Source organism: Ooceraea biroi, chromosome 9 (genome assembly GCF_003672135.1).
Source record: "Ooceraea biroi isolate clonal line C1 chromosome 9, Obir_v5.4, whole genome shotgun sequence".
NCBI classification, from domain to species: Eukaryota; Metazoa; Arthropoda; class Insecta; order Hymenoptera; family Formicidae; genus Ooceraea; species Ooceraea biroi.
The window spans coordinates 11,402,162-11,425,526 of NC_039514.1; the positions used below are offsets into that span (position 1 = coordinate 11,402,162).

General features: G+C 43.1%; 1 protein-coding gene and 1 long non-coding RNA gene across 3 annotated transcripts in view; one reads left to right on the forward strand and one right to left on the reverse strand.

Annotated features, from left to right (window-relative positions):
* Positions 1-23,365, forward strand: part of LOC105283108 (netrin-1) — a 162,016-nt gene that overhangs the window by 99,285 nt on the left and 39,366 nt on the right. The window lies entirely within an intron of this gene.
* The window catches only part of LOC105283102, a 104,989-nt gene that overhangs the window by 51,156 nt on the left and 30,468 nt on the right, over positions 1-23,365 (reverse strand). For both annotated transcript variants that reach the window (XR_003406979.1, XR_894637.2), the window contains exon 3: positions 5,762-5,867. This is a non-coding gene — a long non-coding RNA (uncharacterized LOC105283102). The remainder of the gene's footprint in view (positions 1-5,761; positions 5,868-23,365) is intronic.

Genomic DNA, 23,365 nt, shown 5'->3' on the forward strand with positions numbered 1-23,365 from the left:
ATTTACTGTAGAAATATTTCACAGCAGTTTTTACTTTCATGTGTACCTTTGTGTAAATTGTTTCGAAATAATAATTTGTAGTCAAGTAAATATTTCAGGAATAATAGTTCATTAACAAAATTGTTTTCAAATTCTATGATGGAAATCTTATTAGCATAACGTATATACATTAGCCTGTTATTTGCCAAGGTTGAAATCAGCGCACGCGAATCTCTTGAGAATAAATATTCGGAGTTATATCGCGGTGAAGCAGCAGGATCCAGAAAGCCAGGATTTTTCAAGAGCCAAGTTTTTCTTGCGCGTCTCAAGCAAACAGATTCCGTTTGAGTAGAACCTGCTATTGAGGTCAAAGACCTCATCCAAATGAAGAGTAAGCGGAGACAAATACCGTCAGCTTATTACAGTTTGTAAACGGAAGAAGATCGGAAAAGCTTATTAATATTTGTAATTCTAACGAAATAACGTTTCTTCGTTCGCGCGTGTTTGCACAAATTAAAATCACTTATTAACGCACCAAGATCAATGTACTATTTGCCGAAAGATTTAATGTCTACGGTAAGCTGTTTATTAAACTTGGTGACTAAACTTCGAGAAGGTGCAATAGCCTCGAACACAAATCACACGCAGCGCCGGCTATTTAGATGCGAAACCATAATAATCTCGCTCGACGCCCGGTATCGGAATTGCAAAACGGTAATCTAAGATCTGGAACCCTAAACTGCCACGGCCAAGATTCTTCTCAGAAAATCACACCACGACGTTGAACCACTACGCTCATCAATCTACGAATAATAAAAAAAGAAATTCTTTATTTAAATGCAACGATAAACTTTTAATGTTTCTATTCGTAATTTTAAAAATTCTTAAAATAACATTGAATCCACAATCCGGTGTAAAAATTAAAACAAAGTTTACAAGAATTACACGCTTGCAACAATTGATTCTCTCCATTTCTACACGCCTATTATGTAGGCGCATCAACTTTCCAATTCCTCTGGCATTAACATTACCAGACTGGAGATGATTTGCACGTGCAGAGAACGACAGAATAGACTCGATACACAAACGCATACGTAACGATGTCTCGTCGATTATGTTCCTCGGGATAACTTTTCACGCGGAGGGGAGCGGAACGAAGAAATAGAAGAGACACGAAACAAGCACTTCGGTTTCCGCACGGTGGTGCACGTAGCTAAACGCATGTCGGCATGCCACGCCGCCATCCCGTCGGGAATTGAATTTGCGATTCCGTGGCGCGGCGCACCTTCTCTCGCCGGGCCGTGCGCCGCAAAAGTCCGCAAGTCTCGCCGAAGACACGCGTCGCAACTCGATTTCGCCAGGAACAAGCTCAGAATAATTTTTCCACACCAACTTGCGCGGACCACTGTGCGCCCGTGCACCATCGGCGCGCAATATTGGGATATACTTCGAGGATACCGGCACGACATCGACACGCGTATCTGTAACGAGAGCGAGGCGCGTGGGGAATGGGAAGATCGACTACGAATTCGTATATTTCGAAGCCGCAGGCACGTCGAATCGTCCTGGCATTTTCTGTCGAGATTCCTAGTTCTCCATTCTTTCGATGGAAGAGTGATACGCTAGGTGGATAGACAGACAGATATGCAGATGGACAGATGCATACATCTTGGAGCTAGTTTACTACCAGAGAAATGCAAAGAATATTTTTATAAGAACAAGAGAATATAAAGAATGTTTCGCAAAGTAGGCATTATATTCTTCAAAACATTTTAAGCTTCCTATTTTTCCTTTTAATATCTGTTTATGCAAGTTATACTTTCTCCGATATATTTATATAATTTCAGGCCATAATGTAAATTACAATTACATCTTTTTGATGAGTTTTGTATTAAAGCTCCCGTTAAAGTTATTACAACGAGATACCAATCGCTACGCCGACGAACCGACGACCCGAAGCGTTCTTCCCGACTCGATTGAAGGAAACGCGCGTAATCAATCGATCGCGATTTACCATAAAGAAAGGGCCATAAAACGCGAGACGCGGTCATCCGGGGAACGCATGGGAGAGGAGAAGCGACGAGGGTCGTTGCACACGAGAGAACCCTTAAGGCCATTGACCAGAGGAACCGCGTTCGTCGCGCGGAGTCCCGCATCGAGCTTGCAATTGTTCGATTGTTCCGGCGCGTGTTTCCTCTCGCGCGCTGGCCTTAATTCGACTCGCTCGCGACTGACTTTCTCGCGCGCCACACCGGCCAGACGAATATTATTATATTGTACTAATCGGCATCCGCAGCTTGCCGCCATCTCCGGCCTAAACATTGCCCTTTTCCGCTGCGGAACTCGCCGCGAATGCCGCGTCGCGAGCTTGGTCGGAGCGAGCAATCGAATCGTTCACGCGCAGAACTGTCCCGGTTATTCCCGAAACAAGTATATAAAATCACGCCGATTCGCGCCATTTAACGTTGTAATAATAACCTCGCTAACTTTATCCTAATCTGCAATCAATGGACATTAGCAGCAACGTATGCCATTCGCGTAATTCCACGGATTTTATCGCTAATCGCAAAAAAACTTATATAATCGATGTGAAATTATCCGCGCTACGCCTTATGGAATATAATTTAATAAAGTTGAGAGAGAATAAAATTTGCATAATAGGTCACGAGCTTTACGTATGTGTATGTGTCTAGCGATATAATCATATAATAATTCAAGTGTCAGATGGTACCAAAAATTAAATGAAAATTTTTACTGGAAATTAAAAGGATATAATTCTCGTAAAAAATCAGATATCGAGGAAATTGAATTTTGACGGCATTCCCATACCATGGTTGGTATCATCGTAACAGCCGAGCTTTAATTCCACATGGGGATCAGGAAGGAGTGGAAAGGGAGGAATGTTGCAAAAACGATTGAATCGATCGCTCGCGAAATTGCGCTGGGGCGATAAGCGCGGGTTAATGATGATAGCGGGCATAGCCTGTGGGATAAAAAGCGAGAAAAGGGCATGTGCGTCCTCCTGTGTCCACGGTTTTTTCTACCTCGCCGTCCACTCGGCGGCGTTGCTTCACGCGACCGAGCATTTGTGCAATAGCGGTTAACGACCGCGTTATCGCGGGATCGCCAATTTGTGCGCGGCACGGTCTTTGAGTAACGAGGGACCCGAGCAACGCGACGTGAAAGAATATCGGATAGAAATGTCGTTCTCGATAAATGTCAAGCATAAATGACGCTCGCCTGAAGGCGAGCCCCTGGTCTTATACTGCTGTTGCGTCATCCCAAGTCTCCCCGTTGTCGTTCGTCGTCGTCCTCAACGTCAAGCGCATCGCGGAGTCACTCAGAAATTTACTCGCACGTGCATAATCGTACGCGGACTCGCCGTACCACCCGTGATTGAGTCAATTTGCGAGAACATCGTTAATTTCCAGAACAAATCATCGTCAGAAGCGTGACAGACAATCGAGCGCGATGTGTTCATCGATGCAATCTCGTTTACTTTCACGAAGGTACAGCGCATGGTGGACGCAGAATTTCGCAATGAACTTCACACGGTGTCACGCAAAACTTGATTTCGTCAATAAAGAAATCCACGGGGGCTACAATGTAATTTGGTAACGAGTCACAAGTATAACGTCACCCGATTTCCACTTTTAGCCTTGAACTGTGAACCGCGACAATCATCGTCACCGTTCTTAATCGAGTGTACCGATCGAACGTTCCCTCGTCAAATTGGGGTTTACGAGAGGTTTACGAGCCGTGTAAAACGGGCTTGCGCGCGTTCAACCTGGGGACGCGCGGCGCATCGCATAAGCGCACGAATTACCTCAAATATGTGTCTTCTGCGAGGAAACTGGTCTTTGGTCGGCATTCAGCGAGAGTTATCATGAGCAGAGTTCGCCTCGGGATAACTTTGCGCAAGCACGCAATGCACCAGCGTTCGCTTACGGTATCAAGTCGGTCGGAAACGCGGGTTCAAGCGGGCTGGAGTATGTGCGAGTCCTAATAGCGCACTCTCGCGCACGTGTTCGCATAATGAGATGCACATGCACACATCGAGAGGAAGTTATTGTTCATTTGGACGTGAGTTGTTTTCGAGAATTCGCGCGATTACACGCGTTGCCGCGACGAGATTTGCTGATGCTGTTTGCTGATAATGTGAGATGTAATGGAACTTTTTTAACATTGATCATTACTGTTGCAAACAAGGCTCTCAACGAAAAGTTCAATGTATGTTTCAGTTAAATGCTACGTGGAAACCAACCATTATGTATTCTGTGAAAACGAAAATGAGATATTGTACAAAAGGCAATATAAAGCTTCAGTTATCATAAATATCTCGATACTAGACACTAAATTATTATTATTCGCAGCAGGGCAAAAGAAGCACGCCATTTACGTATGCTGAATAATGGGTTCTCCAGCTCGAATTACGCAAATTGCTCAAATTACGAAGACTCGAATTATCAAGTTCATCTGAAATATTAGCCTGCAACTTCGCGCGATGCCGTACGCGAAGAGAAGGCTCATTATACAATGCACTCCTGCATTTAGGCGTAACAAGGAGTGGTACCACGCGCGACGCGCACAATACGGAGCGCACAAGAGACGGCAGGTACGTAAATGGGCGCGCGAGCGTGCGGAAAGCGCCGAGCGCATAATGCGTCGGTATCGCGCGGTCATATAGCAGCCAGCCTGGCTCTCCTCACGCAAGCCTGTTTACATAAGTCCGAGACCCGGGCTCATCCTCGTCCACGTCGTCGTCGTTGTTCTCCACACATCGCGCGCGACCGCAGGTGAGCATACGCGCGCATTTCACGCACCGCACCCCGGGTATGTTATACGCCGAGCCAGAGAACCTGTTCCCTACTCGTGGTCCATCCAGTATGCGTGTATCTCGCGGGGGTCATCTGCGCTCGCTCTCGACGGCGGAGGACACTCGAAAACCTGAGAGTAGAGAGAGATCCCGCGACGGCGACGACGATGAAGTTCTAGCGAGAGGGAATGCGGAGGACAAGGTATACGTATACATGTGTAGGTACATGTGCGCGTGTACGACGCTGAATTATCTTCGCTCTCCAACTCGGATTGCTTGATGGGACTGATAATGAGACGCTGCGCGGGTGCTGGCAAGGAGAAAAGTCTAATGCTTGAACTTTTCTGCTGGGAATTTATGTAGGATATTTTGTGTGCTTCATGTGACTGAATTGCTGTTATTTAAAAGTAAATGAATCAGAAAGAGATAAAAAACTGCGGTAGAAAGTGCTTGAATTTATGGTCCGTCCCAAGATTGCATTCCACGATTCACTGCTCTGCAATATACATTTAGTCAGATACGAATGCGAATTTATAGAAAATCTACGGAGGTAAAAAGATTCGTAGCGATTCGTCGTCGTATTCACGGGAACATCGACGAGCGCTTCGACATCGTACGAATTTAAGAAAAGACAAAAATAAATTCCGATTGATCCGGGGGAAGTAGGAAAGCTCAAGGAGAAGCGTGATATCTCCAAGTGGTTTGTTCGGACAACTTGCTGTGGTCTCGTATGAAATATTCACGAACCCCAAATTGTCACGAGGAAGGGCGAGCGGGAATGCACGGCACCACTTGAATTCTGGTGTGGCTTTTTAAAACGACGTTCCAACTGGGAAACGAACCGCCACGGAAACTTAAGGGTACTCTAGCTGACCACATCGTGGGTATCCGTCAACGTAGGCGACTGCCTACGTCGACCAGCAAGCTGAAAGTTTCGTGTAAGGTGGAGCAAACGGAAGGACTTACCCTATGTAGCACGTACGACTAACCGTTCGACGACTCTCAAGACGACTGCAAGACGACTGCTCAAGTATTTACATGTTCGTGTAAAAAGAACACAGCGAGAGGGAACCTGAAATTACGAAGTAAGCGTGTTCTTAGCAAGGACTGACAGAGATGATAAACGAAAAGTGAGAAAAAAATTTGTTAAACAGACCGGCTATCAATTTTTTGCACTAAGATACATCTAATCGTATTATTCTTCTTATCGTTAGACTTTCTCTATTTTAAATTTAGCGTACAAGACTGAAAAAGAAGAATGGAGGTTTCGTTTAAAAGTACTATGCCGTCGAAGACACGTGCAAAAGCGACAGGGAATTCGTGGCAAATTCGCGCAACTTATATCGCAAGTCTCAGATGGGGTTTCGTTCGAGGGTGAAAAGTTCGAAATACTTCCCGAGCAGTTTATCCCGGCCGCCAGACGTTTCGCAAGGATTTGCGAGTGACTTTGTTTTATCGAACATAGCAGACGCGAAACTTTCGCGGAACATCCTTGTCTTCGCAAGCAACGTGATCACGGATCACGTCGTGATCTTTTTTCACGGAGCACATTTGCATTTTCTCGATACACTGCCGTGTTACATGTCGAGTTACGGAACTGAGCCGTTACGAATGTACAATCTGGTGCTAAAAGGTGCTCAAATTTATTGCTCACGCTCTAAAAATATCAATAATATTCATTATTCATGCAGAAATTAATGTTTGCACAATGTATCAGATCGGAAAATCATTTATACGGTATATCGACTTGCTCAATATTTATCTCGAAAATATGTCTTTCAATAGCATTATTGCATTAGATAATATTGCGATATAAACTGTTATTATTGCATTTCCATTTTTCATTCCGACGTAAATCGTTCGTTTGATCGCATTAATATTTTCCCGCTTTTTTCAGTGGAAAGTTCTGCGCGATAAATCTGGCGGGATTTGCAATCCTTTTCCCGCAAATTCCTGGCCGGTTTTATTCCGAAACAGCATCCAAATAGCGTGTATCTTTTGATCGGGTAATCTCTCGCAACAAGAACTTCTCTCTAATTAGAGAGATTCAACGGCGACCGTGCTATCAAGAAGAGCGTAATCGCAAGGGGCATTAGAGACATTCCCCCCCGCTTAAAATGGACGATTTCGATGGAAGCAGATAAATCGGCGCGGCGCACAGTGTCGCGCGCGACGAACGAATCTCATTAATGTTACGTGGCGTGGCGCAGCTTTGAGATAGACCATCTCTAAGGACGCGCGGCGTTACGGGCCCCGCGTACGTAAAAATACGTATGATACCGTGGCACTTAAACTAGACCAGAACACTCCCGCAGTCCATCTTTTACGAGCAGCTTTATCTCGGCGGGCTTCACGACCCGACACCACATTACGCGCGCCACATCCGGACTTTACAGCCCGGTTCACACCGCGACGACGTCGCGCCGCGTTTTATGAGGTCCACCGTGTCCGATCGTCTAGCTTCCCGTCGCGCGCGCGCTCGTCGCCGGTGGTCCAGCCCCGCCGGGATAAAATTCCGGGATCACGCGAGAAAACGTTTTATCTCCGCGAGCATTCCCCAAAATCTCGCCCGATCCTCTACGAGATTGTACACGTGCGCCGTCCGGGCGTCTCACAGAAGGGGTGAGATGCTCTCTTATCTCCCGTTCACCAGCTGCAACACGCAGCGCGTACGGCTTCTCGGCGTCTCTCAGATGATTTGATATACGGTAATGAAATATGTTATTACGCCCGAGCCCACTGCCTTACTTGCTCTCCAAAGGAACCGCCGAATCCATCGATCTCTTTCAAGAGCGAGAACACGCGCTCTCTCGTGGATTCCGCACGCGTTCGTGCAAGTTTCGGATCGACCTGCGATGCCACGGCACGTACGACACCGAGGGATCACGAGAGGAGTTCTCGCCGCGTTGGTTCAATCAACCTTGTGTACACGAAAGGATAACAATTTGCTGACGCACACGTGTCGTCTGAGGAAGGTGGAACTGGCAAGGCAGACGGAGAGGAAACAGGTTTGAGTTATGAATGCGAATTTCTTTCGCGAGCTGCCTGATTACGGGGGTGGAAGCAGAAAAAAAAGGAGGGAGTCGTGGGGCACGACGTCGTCCTCGTGACGCGAATACATCAGTCGCTCGCTCGCCTCATGCGCGTGTCTCGAATTGGACCTGCGGCTTCTCGCGCCCCGGACCGAGACGGTCGTGGATAAAGAAAGACCTGATTATCATGAAATGCGATGAAAATACATTCAACATTTCTCTCATTGAATACTACGAAAAGGATTTCGGCACGAAATTCAGAGCGCACGGTACAACTTCATGTTCATCTAATTTATCACCATTCTGAAGATAAATAGGAAAAACTGGAATTTTTTATCCTGTCATTGAAAGATCTCAAAAGCATCAAAACTACGTGAAGCGGAAAATTTGCATATCAATCGCTATTTCGATCATATCGGTAAAGTCTTGATATGATGAAAAATAATATTGCTAAAAATATGAATAAGTAATAGAAATCGAGAATTATTATACTAAAAAGAAATTACTGTAATAAATTTTGCGCACGCCAAAAGGAACGAATTCGAAACAAGTTTTCCCTAAGTTATGAATATTGTCTGATAACAAATTCCGTTTCGATTCTAATCTCGCTCAGTGAGGAAGTGTCGAGATTTAGGCCTGTCTTCGTCACTTTGCTGTTCGTTACATTTTCTTCGTTAAGTAACTTCATCCGACGAATGTAATTAAATGTTAAGAGAGACTCGCAACCTTGTTTCCGCGAGTTCACCCGTGGAAATATAATTGCATGGCACTAGATGCAGGCTAATGGTATAATAATCAAGAAGACTCCAGATTCTAGAACTTCCGACAGTCGTAAGCAGTTTGCGACAATCGTATCACGTAACCGATTCTGAAATGCAAATTCGCAATACCAGTCACTTTATACAAATTGATTATGTAGATAGTATAATTTTAATAAAAAGCTATTATATAGGATAAACAATTTTATATTTTGCAATTTAATTGCTACATAATTCTTTAGTAATACAGCCTCAATCGAGATCCTAAATAAGATGTTCACAATGTCAATTTCATTGTCACATATTTCCATTGGATTTTCTGAAATTAAATTTTCCTAAGAAATATTGCTCTCGAATTCCACGAAGGACTCTATCCCTAATATATCTGGAACCCTATACGGTTCTCAATAGCATCATTTAATCCCAACAAACTCGTACGCGAGCGTGGCTGCTCGCATTCCACATGTCAAAGGGCGAGAGATTATTTTTCCATCTCCCCTGCCGTCATGCCACGCGAGCCGATATCGCTCGATCATTCATTTATGAAGGCGGCCGACGACTAACGAGCGATTCCGTGGGGTCTCATGGTGATTGCTTTATTCAATAACCGATCGACGGAGGATGGCCGTCACGCCCGCGGGGCCGCAGGGTATTTTCGCGAAACTCGTCTGCCAAATGAGCCGTGAATCCTTCAGGATACGGGGGGCGTCCTTCCCCCCTGGGCGCGATTGCCGCGCGGCTTCATCGATCGGAAGAAAGTTTATCCGCGGGAACGGTGTCGAGAGATAATTCGATCCGTCCTGGCGTGCGATTCCCGAGACGATGAGTGAAATGAGATGTCCCTCCACCTCTCCTCCGGCGATCTTGCGTTCCCGCAAAGTTTAAGCGATTCCAGAGCGAACGCTTTTTCACGAGGATGCGACTTGGAAATCGAATCGACTTTACGTTATGGCAGGAAAGTTGAATTTTATATTGGCAATTTGGCGCAGACGCGATCCGTTGCACGGACTTATAATGGAATTAATTCGCCGTTTATCCGTGAGTCGACCACTGAGAATAAGTTCTTAATGAAATGACGCTAAGAGGATTGCGCGCGTGCCGATTTAAATCAAGCTTTTCTTTCTATGAAAGATTGATGTCGGGTTCGATATGATCGAAAACTCTGAAACTTTACTCGTGTTGAATATTGTGTGCCGAGGTATAGGTAATGCGCTTCCTGAAAAAATAGGATTTAGTTTCCGTTTTTCGCTAAGAGATCTTTAGTTAGATCTCGAGCATTTTGGAATTTATGGCGTATATGCAAACGACTACACATTTGAAATTCAAAATGTATCCACGAGGGTGCGTATGTTTTAATTAAATTCATATTAGAAGCGTGCGTTCGACCGGCACCAGCATGTACATATCTTATATTACTTTTCCCCGTAGAGATTAGAAACGCACTTAAATTCCGTGTGGAAATGATGCGAGCGGTAGTTAAATTCTCGTGGACAAAAAAGAGCTGCTCATATGCGGTGCTATCGCGAGATCCCGCGGTAAAAGGAGAGGAGATCCGCGGAAATTTATATCGCGGCGACGATAAGATCTTCCCCTCGCGCGCGTTCCTTTCGCGAATCGACCATTCCGCTCCTAATTTCATCTTCGCTCGCTCGCTCGCTCGTACGCTCGCTTTCTTATCCTCGTCGGCGATAAATCCGAAACAAGTCGCGTCACACATCATACATACGCGACACAGACACACCAGAAGATGGGAATAAACGCTTTGTGGCCGCCGCGCGTCAAGAGCCACCGTGATGCGGCCAGCTTTGATCTCGGAGGTGAGAGTGGAAAAAAAGCTTCGATTCACTTCCAGTACTTTGACCCGCGCACGCTCTCGATCCCGTCAATCTATCCGGCTCTCTCGATCAAAGACTTGCCACGGAACCCTCGATTTTCTTCTCCCTTCCGCCCCCTTATTTCAAATAAAAAAGATGAGGAAGAGAGCCACGACGATGGAAGCGCGTCACGAAAAGGGGAATCCACCAGGAACTTGGACGAAACGTCGACGATGAACGATACGAGGGGGGAATTGTTCGGGCTTCGATGAATCGATTTTATACCCCCCTCCCCCTCCGACGTTGAACGGGGATGGTTTACTCGAGGGAAATCAGGCTGATAATCCGATTAATAAATTGGCCGGCATCTATGCGTACCGATCTCGGTCATTCTCGATTTAATTGATCACTTTCGTCGCACGATTCACGTTTATAATGTTCAGCGTTGGAACAATACATTCGTGCATTCTCGTCTCAAGAATCACTACTTCTTAATTAGCCATTTTTAAATGTTAACATATTTTTTATGGAACTCCTCCTTTACTCATTACTTTCTTATATTTTTAAAATTGAAGGTATTTAAAATGAGAAATGGAAGATTCTTATTATATTTTATTACCTCAAATTATATTAGATGCAACTCTCTCCTATAAAATCTTAAATAACCCAAGCAAGCATACATAAATACACTCAAAAAAAGCAAACGACTCAATTAAAATGATTCAAGAATATACGATATATGACAAGAATATATGATAGTTTATAAAAATCATGATATCCTTCCGCTATTCTTTCAATCGTACAAGTTCCAGTCACCCGTCTAATGACGCAGTGTAAAATCGTTAATGCGTACATGTTTGACTTGAATCACATCTCAGACCTTTCTCTACTATTAAACTCGCGTCGTAGCACCGAGTAGTTCTTCATTATCATTTTAATAATGCACTGGTCGTTCCCTGTCCTCCAACTTAATTGAACGCTTACGTATGAGGAACATTTCGCTGGACGGAAGCAGCGGCGCGAGTCTTCGTTATTTTCGGCACGTTGGCCACATCAGCGGGACACCGTATGTGGGACCGGATGCCCATGATGCACGGCAGTTTGTCGAAACGGGAAGGGTGGCGGGAGAACCCGCGAGGATCATGGAAGGACGTGGGCTGAAAGTGACCATCAAATCGCCCATAAGCTACCCGCTGCGCGAGGGAACAAGTGGGCGAATTTCGACATGCAAATTCGGCCCCCGGATCGAGCCGTGCATCCTTCGCGCGATCGCGAACGGACGTGCGCCACGCTCAACGATTGTGAAGCCCTGATAAAGACCCGCTTATCATCCGCAAACGTGCACGCGAAACGAACAGACCGGGAGTTTACTTATGTATTTACATAAGTTATTTAACGCACGTTCAAACAACAAGGAAGAAACGAAACTCGACGTGAATCGTCGGTTACCGCGAGACACCATTGTCTCTTGCATCGAGCGAGCGAACCTCTTGTCGATTCGAAATTACTTCGTGATAATCGGACACGCGTTAGGTTTCATTAAATTTTGTTCGATGCGTAAAACGTGGCGCACCGCGCGTTGCCACACTTTCGACACGTATTTCCATTATAATTTAATCTTTCATTCTTCGTGTTCATTTTCCGTTAAGCGCAGATGGAAACCCGTCAGAAGGTTTGTGAATTATTGGTAGATCGCACGATGACGTCCCGTCGTTTTTATAAATTTAATCGTCTGATATGTCACGCTGGGTACAATTTTTCAGGTGAAATCGAAAATCCGCTACGGATATAATATTCGCGTATTGGCAATTGCAAGTTTACCTATTCCGTACGTTTATTTTATTGCTTTTTTAGATGTAGGTATTTTTGCTTTAACAGCACTTTGAATTGCTGTCAAACAAAACAAAATTAGATTAATACTTTCAGTTTCGGATTTTGTATATTATCGAAAATATTTTCTTTTTTCTTTTTAAAAAAATTTGATGCTCTTTGAAGATGCTGTACAGTTTGTTAATAGGCCTTAACAATAGCGTTATAGTATGTACGCAAATTGCATCGCGTTATTTTCTAATGGTATGCACCATTGGCTTGGCGAGAGAGCGGCCGGAAACACGTAATAAATTACGGCGGTTAAATGGACGTCGCCGGAATAATTGCTTGGAAGCGGAACTCGAGTTATCTGCAAGGAAGAAGGTAAAACGAAGTCGTTGGCACCAAGTCGAGCGCTCTTGGATCTTCTCCATTCGCGTTTACTTTAATTTCCGCACCGTTCTCAATTTACATCGCCATAATTCTGCAGTGTACGGTGATATTTGCCCCCGAGTAACTTGTGCGAGTAACACGGAAGAAACATTGAGAAACACCTACGTCTTCTTCTCGATGAGGAAACAACAAAACAATTTTTACGAGTCTCGTGTATCCTTGTCCAATTTTCATTGAAATAGCAAACTACACCCAATAAAATATAGAATACATATAATGTTAATCGAATTATTATTTTGCATTTAAATGTACAGTTTCGTACATATGTTCCGATCAGTACACTGATGGATCGCTAATCATCAATTGAGTTTCCAGTGTCCGTCGCTTGTTTATTTTCTATCTTAATTTTTCAGACATGTTAACGCGTACATGTCATTTTGCCGCAGACTCATCCTGATCTCATCTTGGATAGAGTACAAAATGTAAATTCGGCACATGCACCAGCAGCGTTTTGTAATTATGATCCCCAGACTGCACGCCGCGCGACCGTGTAATCTGATACCCATTTTCGTTCCATTATAAAATTCTAATTAGTCGCGCGGGATTTATGCCACCTGTAAGAGGACGTCCGCTGTCCATAAAGATCCCTATCTGGCCACCCATCTCCGAATCTGCTTTAAACTGGCTTTAAGATACGGACCTCTTCGAGCCGAAAGCCGCACGGTGTCGCGCCGCGGTAGAGCTTTCCGAAATGAGGAAGGAGTCCCGCGTTAATCGGATTACGTCTATCGAATTAAATCCGACTGTTATTTATATCGAGATTATTTTCCCCGATAACATTCTCTTTGTTTCTCAACGCTGAAATTCCCTTTATATGTCCGATTAAGCCGGCAAATTTATGTAAGTAGGCTTATTTTACACTCATGCGTCCGTAATTGATAATACCAGGTGAAACCGAAAGGCGATTACCCTCAGTGAATAGATATCGATTAACGCAGCGATTATGTAGCGATAACACGATTGCTCTTGGATGAGAGACTGCGACGCTTCGTGAAATTTGTTTAGCACTCGGAGAACAGGGTGCGAGGGGTTGAGACAAGGAAGAAGCCTCGCAAGGTCAGCTTGACCCTCCTCGGTAATCGGCTTAAGACGTCTTAACAATTTCATGTAGATATAGGAATATAAATACGTATATATACTCATGAGACTGGCCTGGTAAGTCGAATTTATGAACGCCTTCTCGAGACGCATCAGCTTCGCCTTCTTCAGACCGCCTCTTTCTCTCTCTCCTTTCTCGACACTTGGACCGTGATAATCTGAATGAACCGCTCCTTGTTCCCGAAATTTAGTTAGTTTCTTCTGCCCACGCGTTCGCGCTTTCAGGTGCGATTATCTAAGTCAATTACGTGAGTTTCTTTCGAAAGTGCAATGCGATCAAAATAAATTTGGTATTCTCTAGCACATGAAGCATTCTACGCAAGCTTTTCGAACTTCACATTTTGCACGTAACGATCCAGCGTAATCTGTCGAAAAATGGACGAGCCGGTGAACGGTTCCGAAAAATGCCTTTCGTAAATGCTTTTACCGGGTATGTTTCACACAAAAGCGGGAGGCCAGCCAGAACATGGCATTTACCTTTCAATTGCGTTTCGCGCTGCACAATTCTCGAAAGGGTACAATTGCAGTCAACCGCGCGTTTGCGAATGAATTAATCAAGCGACTCGCGCCATGGAATAAAGACTAGCTTGCTCGTGAAAGAATTAACGTGACGGATTGCTGAGTACAGTTACGAATGAAGGACATTGGATAAAGAACAAAAAACACGTGCGAATAACAATATGGTGAAAATAGATTGCATGCTTTAACGAGTGAATGAGTTTCAAAATAATTTCTCTCCAGCGTAACTATTTAATCTCATCTTGATTTGGTAAAATTATTTATGCATTGTTAAACTGATGAATTGATTTCAGTTAAGAGAACAATACGCAAATAACAAATATTACTAGCAGTCAGCAAATCATAATAAATAAAATACTAACCGTACGTGTCTTAAAATTTATTATACGGAATATTAATTCCTACATATGTAGATGGAAATTTAATAATGTACTAGAATTTTGCTGTTCATAAAAGTAACACAAGATTAATGTGGTATTATAATATATTTAATATAGAGTAGAGGCTCTTTAAAAACAAGAACGTTTACAGCTTAAGAAGCTTTTAAAACAGCCTTTGGACTGAGAATAGGGAGCAGCCACGAGATAGCTTTTGAAGCGTTTCTCTCCTAGCTTTTTACCGAGCCACGCTCTCGACTCCGAATGCAATCGTAATTAACCACTTTTCAGCGTCCCTCTCGCATGAAAAATACGAGCGTGCATAAGCAAGTGGAGGAGCGTGTCACATTTCTTTCGACGGGTCTCCGCGCCCTTTGCGGCCCTTACGACTGCTGGATCTGTCGACTGTCGATAAGAAGAGCCAGATACTGAAAAACGAAAAATTGTCAAAGGTTGTTCTCGAATTTCATTACGCAGAACGATCGTTGGAAACGAAGCTAACGTCGAATTCGATTAGCAAAGTAATTGGGACATTGAGAACACGATTTCTTCAGTAATTTGCATGCACTATGCAAATGCTTTTTACAGCTTGAGGAAAGACACAATCCCTCTTTAGCCCGTCTTACATATAAGATACTTTTATAATATTCCGCAATGGAAATTGATGAACAATAAATCGTCTCGCGCGGCATAATTTTTTTATGAACATAGATTTATCTTTAAACAGAAATCGTTCTCAAATCTTTTTTAAATTCAGCACCTGCATCATTTTCTATACGGACACCTCGCGATACCTTAACGTATCGAAGAAATAAATGCTATTAAATCATAAAGCGAGAAAAAAAACGCTCCGATATCGCTTACCGATACAGTCAATCCCGAAGAGCGAAGAGCTGTCGAAAGCAGGTTTGGAATTTCATTATGTAAAACGAGCTTTGGCAACGGCGCCCGCGATCGTTTATACGGATTGGATTTAATCCGGAGACAGGAATATCGATTATTTCTTTTACGGCGATGGGACTGACGCGAAAAATCTACTTTGATAGCTCGTATAAAATAAGGAATTTCATAAATATCTACACGCGACGCACCGTTGTCGTCGCTTCGAGGTGGTGCATTTAATGCAAAAAAAATCGACAAGGAAAAAAGAAAAGACACTTAATCCATCCAGCGTCGAACAAGAGGGAAGAAAGGCAAAGGGGAATGCCAAGGGTAAACTTTTCAGCGTCATTGGCCTTGGCTGATTACTCAGTCTGGACGTTGCGAGGCTCTCTCTAGCTGAATTCCAAGGTGCGATACTATCCGAGAATATGCACCCAACGTACGATCGTTTCGCGTGCCAAGGTCGATCGATCGACGCGACTCGATAGCGGTATCACAAGAGGAGAAACGGAGAATCGTTCAAGGTCCTCCCCGAGGTATTCCTCCGTGAAAGCGGTGTGTCCGTCGTGATAAGGGGAATCCTCGCCAAAAGGAGGATGCAACGACCATTCGCGCCGCCATCGACGGATTTAATCTGAAGGAGATTATCGCTAAGCGGCGAGCGATCGCGCCGCTTTTACGATTTAAGCTCGTAACGTAAAGCCGAGCTTCTCGCAACTTACCGACTGAATCTCCCGAACGGAAATCTCGGGGAAGGGGGTTGCATAAACAGCGTCAGTAAACGTACCATCTAAGAATGTTGACGATGGAGAGGATAATCCGAAGGAAATCTTTATCAATTTTTACACGTTGACTTCATCGGGATCAAATTATATTGAGCACTTTACACGGAATAAAGAAGAACGAAAATACGTTTCAGCCGCGTAATGTGTCGGCGGAATTTCAATTTGCAAGGAACATTTTATCCATGGAATAAATAATTCTTCTAAATATCTCACGTTGTATTATCCTTCTTCTCGCATATTTTTTGTCCTATTAATGTCGGAATTTTAATTAACAAGGATTCATTTTACCGTCTCTTCTCATTGCCATTAAGCGCAGCGGAGCCAAGCGTTATTAGCATGTTACTAAGAAGAATGAAAGAGACTTAAGCGGGTCGTCTGAGATTCGACGAAGGAACCTCGGGACCAACGTGTGGAAGACGGAGATGAACATTCTGCGGAGCTAAATCCACAGTCTCGATAGTAGAAGCACGACAGGAACATTTGCACTTCCGCGAAACGGATTAATCTTGAAGACGCTGTCGAAGGGACCGGTTCACGCTTTCACGACATCAATGGCATGAATAGAGGAGACCCTGAGCCGAGCCGGAAGCGCAAGATGGCAGACGATACGAAAGAACAGCAACTGACGACTTCTTTAACTGTTGTAGGATCTAACTGTTATGTTGCCGTTTCATTCTGCATGAGACCTCATTTTCTCTGGCGTTCCGTTACGTTGTTTACAGACTTACATCAGATTTCCCTCAAAAAGAGATCTTTAACTTTTGAAAATCTTTGATTTATAAATCAAGGATTTATAACTGGATAGAAATATAATTGTTATACTTATAACAGTTTATAAATATTTCTTATGGGACAACATGCGCATGATAATTTTTATTTGAGATGTAGAATAAACATTTATAATCATCCGCATGGAATATGTGATGAATTTATTAATCGCTAACAACGGATCTCTAGCCGACATCATTGGTTGATCATGAAGATGTAACTTGATATACAAGAACATCCGGTATACCAATGAAAATTTTAAAATAATATCATTATTAAGTTACAGAGGATCAAGGTAGCACAATATTTCCATAAACGTTGGTATGCTAATCGCGAGAAGAGAGAACGGAGGAACCGAGAAGCGGAATGACTTGAAGAGCTTGCTCGCGTCTGTCTGAAGCACCATTTCAACGAGTGGCAACGTATCTGTGAGCCGACCAACTTCATCTCATCAGAGAGCAAATTACATTACGAAAAAATAGATATGAAAGAAAATACAGCTTTAGGATGGTTTGAGCGCGAAGCGCGCGAATACGTAATACCACGTCTCTCGAAAAAAATCAAAAGCAATTGTAAAACGGGATAAATGTCAAGTGAAAAGACCTACAGAATTTTTTGAAACTTGATATCTGCATGATCAAGACAAATATATCAGAGAATACAAATTTCAAGACGTTTCATCCATTAAATATTTTACAAAATTCGTTGCAGAGAAAAGTGCTAAGCAAGCACCTTGATTAAAAAAGTAACTTGGCCTGAGTAAGAGCCGATGATCGATTCTTAGATTGAAGATCGCAGTTCGAGGTGTCGCGATTCGCATGCGCGACACGTCGAACACCGGTATATTAACGCCTGCGGAATCGGAGCTGAGGGAGGCTACCGAACTTGTACGCGAAGATAAGTCGAGAAGTACTGCTTATTTCGGAGCGATTAAGTCGGTTTTTGCTAACGTGTAAAGGTTTAAATAAAGTGTTGTGTTTTTAAGGAAAAGCACGGTCTACACTAAAAGAATACCTTTACATCCTCGTCGCAATCGACGTTCCAATTATCTTGTGATCGTCTACAAAATATAATAGCAAATTGTAAGATTTTTCAAAAATTGACACACAGAGTGTACAGCTACTATAAATGATTTAACGCGTCATAACAGTCCACTATAAAAATGCAGATTCTCAGAATGCATGTCTACTCATACGTGACATGCAACCAGCATGCCAAACGTGTTCTCAAATCCCAATGTAAAACGATATTAACAAACAGACTGAAATAACGCGGCCGATATTAACGCACAATAGGTGCAGCACGATAAACGTTGGCAAGGACAGTCGTTACCGTAGACGTCTGGACTCGTTATAACAAATGGAACTGTTAGAGATCGCGCGACGCGATTTCTTCGCTGCGGAATGGTTCGGCCGACCGACACGGCGCAGCAGACGATCGTTAAAGCTAATAGTTTCCGAAATCGGCCCGTGCCGTACACGGCGCGCGGCTAAAATGTAAAACGGCTGTGATTTACGAGCCGTGCACTTTCTTCTCCTCTGTGGGTGTCTCGGAGTCATGTTTATATTAGCCGGCAATAAGTGACACACCGGTATGCCTGCTCATTTTGCGGGCGTAAACGTGAGTTACGTGAGTTACGTGAGTGCTTCTCTCGTGATGCTTCCTAAGTGCGCGCGCGCGATCCCTCCGATCGTTCCCTCCGCCCTGCCCTGACCCTTCGGGAACGCGCCCGAGTATCATGTCCGTCTGGTCACCACGAGCCGGAACAATGTCTCAAACAGGTTCCAAACAGGTTCGCCACTTCGGATGGCAGGCAAACTTCGAGATGATTATTCTTATCTTTTCGCTACCATATTAGAGACACGTGTGGCTTAACTCTCTGTTGAAGAGATTAGACTCAAAACATGTAGACCACATTGGAAACAAAAATCTGGAAAATAATAGGATTGGTATCACATTAAGAAATAACGGGATTAGCGCTATACATCGAAGAGATTAGTCCCAAAACGTGTATAGACCGAGTTCTTTGAAAGAAGGAGTTGAATTTAGAAAATAATGGTACCGTACGTCTGAGAAATAACGGGATTAATAGTGACTACTTTTCAGTTTATCTTAATATCTTTTATAATAGTATAATAATTCGATATTAAGTAATTAAGAACGCGCATTCTTCAAGATACCAACTTGTAGATTATTACATTAAAATTTCGCAATAACATTGAATCACGACGAACATGTCGAGAATAGAGATGGAGAACAAGAGGCTCATGAGCAAAAGTGTAAAATCGTCTGCAATAGGCGGCAAGAGAGCACGGTTCAAGTTGACAAGCGTCCCTGAATAGATGTCTTCCTAATCCTGGATTCAATTTCGCGTGAAAATGGCGCAACCGCTCGGCTCGGCTTGTGCATCGCCGACGCGATAATCCGACAATTCTCGCTTCCGATTCATCCGAGACGCGATCGGGTTAACGCGCCTACTGGAATAGCGACGCTATTTAAAGATAGAGGAGATCTATTGTACATCATAGTCGTTTTCCTTCTCCCTTTTCTTTCTCCCTTAGCTTAATCGCAGTCGACCGCACTCGAGCAGAAAGCCTTTTTCAACTCAGATCTCGCCAATGAGCGAAAGATAGAAGACAAACGAACTTGTTGGCGTTTTAATCTGAAGAAGTATGCCAGCAGAGATGGCGGATGAGATACACGACATTTGCATGCCAGCGAAGGGTCGCCGAGGGAAAACGTGGTCGTTACCGTTGATGCGTTTAATGCAAGGTCTGCATATTACATGGGATGTCTGAGCAAGTGTGCCCTTTCTTACAATTCTTCCTTTTGTGATTCCAACTTTTTACAAACATAACTTGATGAGTTGTTTTATAGTTGCTTTATATAAGAAAAGTCAACTTTAACGAGCGTTGTTCCTGGGAATTTTGAACAATTTTGCGTTTTATGAATATTCTAAGTTTTAAAAACTCACATTAGTTACTTTTAGTTACTTTGTGTGAAGAAGGTACAGTCGCGATTTACAATTGCGAAGATATAGTTGCGTAACGAGATAATGTTCCGCTAGGAAAAAGTCATCTGACAACCTTGTTCACCGAGATCATTATATTTAATAACCGATATAACAATAGTTTAAAATTGTTTCCACAGAAATTATTCACGCAGGAAGACCAATTACTAGATAAGCTATCTTTTCAAGGCAACGATATTGTTGCGATAACGGCAATGTTCGATTTCAACGACAACCAAGAATCCTTCGAGCGGTTCGACGCGCGGCATCGCGCGCTCACCGCTTTCATCTCCGGCGTCTCGACGAGAGTTGCATAACGAATTTATAGGTAACGAAAGGGCCGGTAACGAGGGAACAAACGACTCCTTGTCTCCGGAGACAAGTCGCGCCGGTACGAAATAACCGTTACGGCGATTTAGGTGTCGAAAGTCGAACGTCGTTTCCAACGTCGGGCTCGAGACAGCGACAATTCATATCCCCGCCGGCGACTGTAAGAAACGTAGAAATCCTTGAACGGCGCGCTGCACTCCGAGTCCGCCTCTAATCACTGTTTATGACGTTTCTAATGACGATGCCGCGTGACCAATAAGCTGGGTCGTGGCCTCTCACGACACACGTCCGCGGAATCGCAATCTGCACCGCCGGACTGACTCGCGCACGTTTGCGGCTAATAAGGCATTCGTCGCGCAATTCGAATTAAACGTTTCCCTAAATGATTCTGCTCGAACGAGCAGATCAGTCGATCGGACTGCAGGAACTTTTACCACGTACGGGATATTTTATAAATTGCATTACTTTATTTTTAATCAAGAGAAGATGTGATGAGTCGCGCGCTGTTGTTATAAAAATTACATAGACTTACTAAATATCTTATAATATACATTTGCCAAGTTAATAAATAAATGTAAGACTGTCACTACTATAACGAATCCGTTCGGATGAGAGCGAAGTATAATAAGACGCATGTCGGCACCAGCTATAAACTACGAAATATTGATGCGTCTGATTCATCCGAGGGCTAATCACGAAGATGTGCAATCGGCAGTAGCAATAAAATGTTTATTGGACAATCGTATTTTGATTGCGCGCCATGAATCTAAGTGCTCAGTAACAAATTCATTCGAGAACGATCGAGAAGCAATCCCGACGATGTTCGAGCCGACGTCGACAACGTCGACGATTGAGAATTATGTGAATCGTGTCCCCCGTTAATTTTCGGGGACCGCCCCGCCGAGCAGATGGTAATTTATGCCGGGAACGGAAATTTAAGCGAGACCGTCGCCTCGTGCACCGCGCGCGATACAATTAGCTTGACGCGATAGAGTAACGATCGACTTTGTCCCACGGCACTCGTCAGCTCGAAAGAATACAGAGGACCGTTTCTTTTAACGAATACCGATCTTAATTGATTCTTGTAGAATAATGAGAATCCATTAAGAATGTAGCAATACTATAACAAAGATTTTTCAATTTTCATAAGAGTGTGTGAATATATTAATGAGATTCTTGTTGTTTATTAAAATTATATACAAGTTAACAAAAAAACTCCGAATATTTTAACTAAATTATTATTTTAATATATGGTGGATTTTTCTTTGTAGACCTCAAGGAAAATATATTTTACTTTATTTCACTAAAGCTTCCTTTCTAATCATCATACATGGCACGTCGAATGGGGGGCTTCATATTGCACGCGTTACCACTAATTTCAACCCTTCATGCGCGACATAAGTTTTTCATTGGGCTGCATTATCAACGCGGTGCAATTTACTAGAGGGAGTACACATGGTACAACTGATTACACACGGCTATCGTAAATCAGCTGGGTTATTATTCAACGATGAGCGCAATTTTGCGAGTATTGGTAGTAAATTGTAGTTGGCGACGCACGAATCCCGTGAGTGCGAGACGGAATGTTAATGTTTGCATAATTGTGATAACTTGCGCCATGATTCTACTTGTTGTTGTTTTTCATTATTTGCGATTTATGATGATTTATGCAGAAAAGACGTACGGAGATTGAAAAGCTGTCTTGCAGAATTCATGCAACAGCTGTTATCGTCAAAGTGTAATAGTAACAGTAAATCAATTTTATTTATCGCTTCCCTCTACTTTAGCACTTTTCTGAATAACATTAACACAAACAACAAGGTTGCATATAATTTTCAATAAGTCCTTGACACAGATTGAAAAAGAAATTAACAGCCATCATTTATCAAGGAAAAGAAGGAGAAAAAATGAAAAATGTACTGTTATTTAATATATTCAACTATGTAAAATATTCGGTGTAACTGAGCGTGTAGTCGCTCGCACGAGTATTTATTAGCTTTCCTTCTCAACTCCAATCTTCCTCATCAACGAGTTCTCGAGGGAAGCTTAAGCTTTCTCTAAGGCATACCTTCATGGTGATGCATTCGTCGAGACGCGCCCGATTGATTATACAAATCCTTCGAAATGACCTCACGAAGACTCCCTCTGTTCTACGTAAGGCAGTTGCGAAGGGCGCTTTAATACTTCGCACCACGCATCACTTACGCAAGATTAGGTTGCATGAAATTAGAATAAGACTGAAATGCATTCATCGATATTTCTCGATATTAAGTCCTCTTTTATCGTTTACGATACATGACGCTATACAGAGTATCTCACGTATGTACATAGAACCGATATTTAATAACAATTTTTAATAACCGATTTTTTGAAAATTTAAAAATATTAATTCTCTTTGCAGATAAATTCAACGTATGCTTTGTTATTTTTTGCTATCGCGACTATTCATATAACGTTTCATATTTTTATATAATTAAGTCTCAACTTTCTATTTTGTAAAATTCGTTTAAAGTTGCATGAAATTTAATATTTTTCAATTCACGAGAAATTTTTTATTTTTCATTGCCTGAATATGTGTAAAATTTAATCTTTTTATTTACATGAGGCAACCGATAAAAATAAGTCGAATAATATACCTCGATAATTTCGCCTTATAAAAGCTTAAACGTGAGCACATAAACATCACTCTTTAAATTTCCATAATTAATCCCGACCAAAAATCTCGCTTGGTTTCAATTCACTGATAATCGCGTACTTCCGCCGCATCAATAACCCTCGTATCTCGCTCGCGGGAAAGAATCCTTTTTATCCCGCGTACGATCTTTCGTTTATCGAGCTGCAGCCGATGGCCAAAGCCCTTTTATAGGCGCCATGTAAATCCGCGCTTTATCTTAATTTCAGGTAGCGGATCGTCACGCCTGTTCGGTTATCTCCA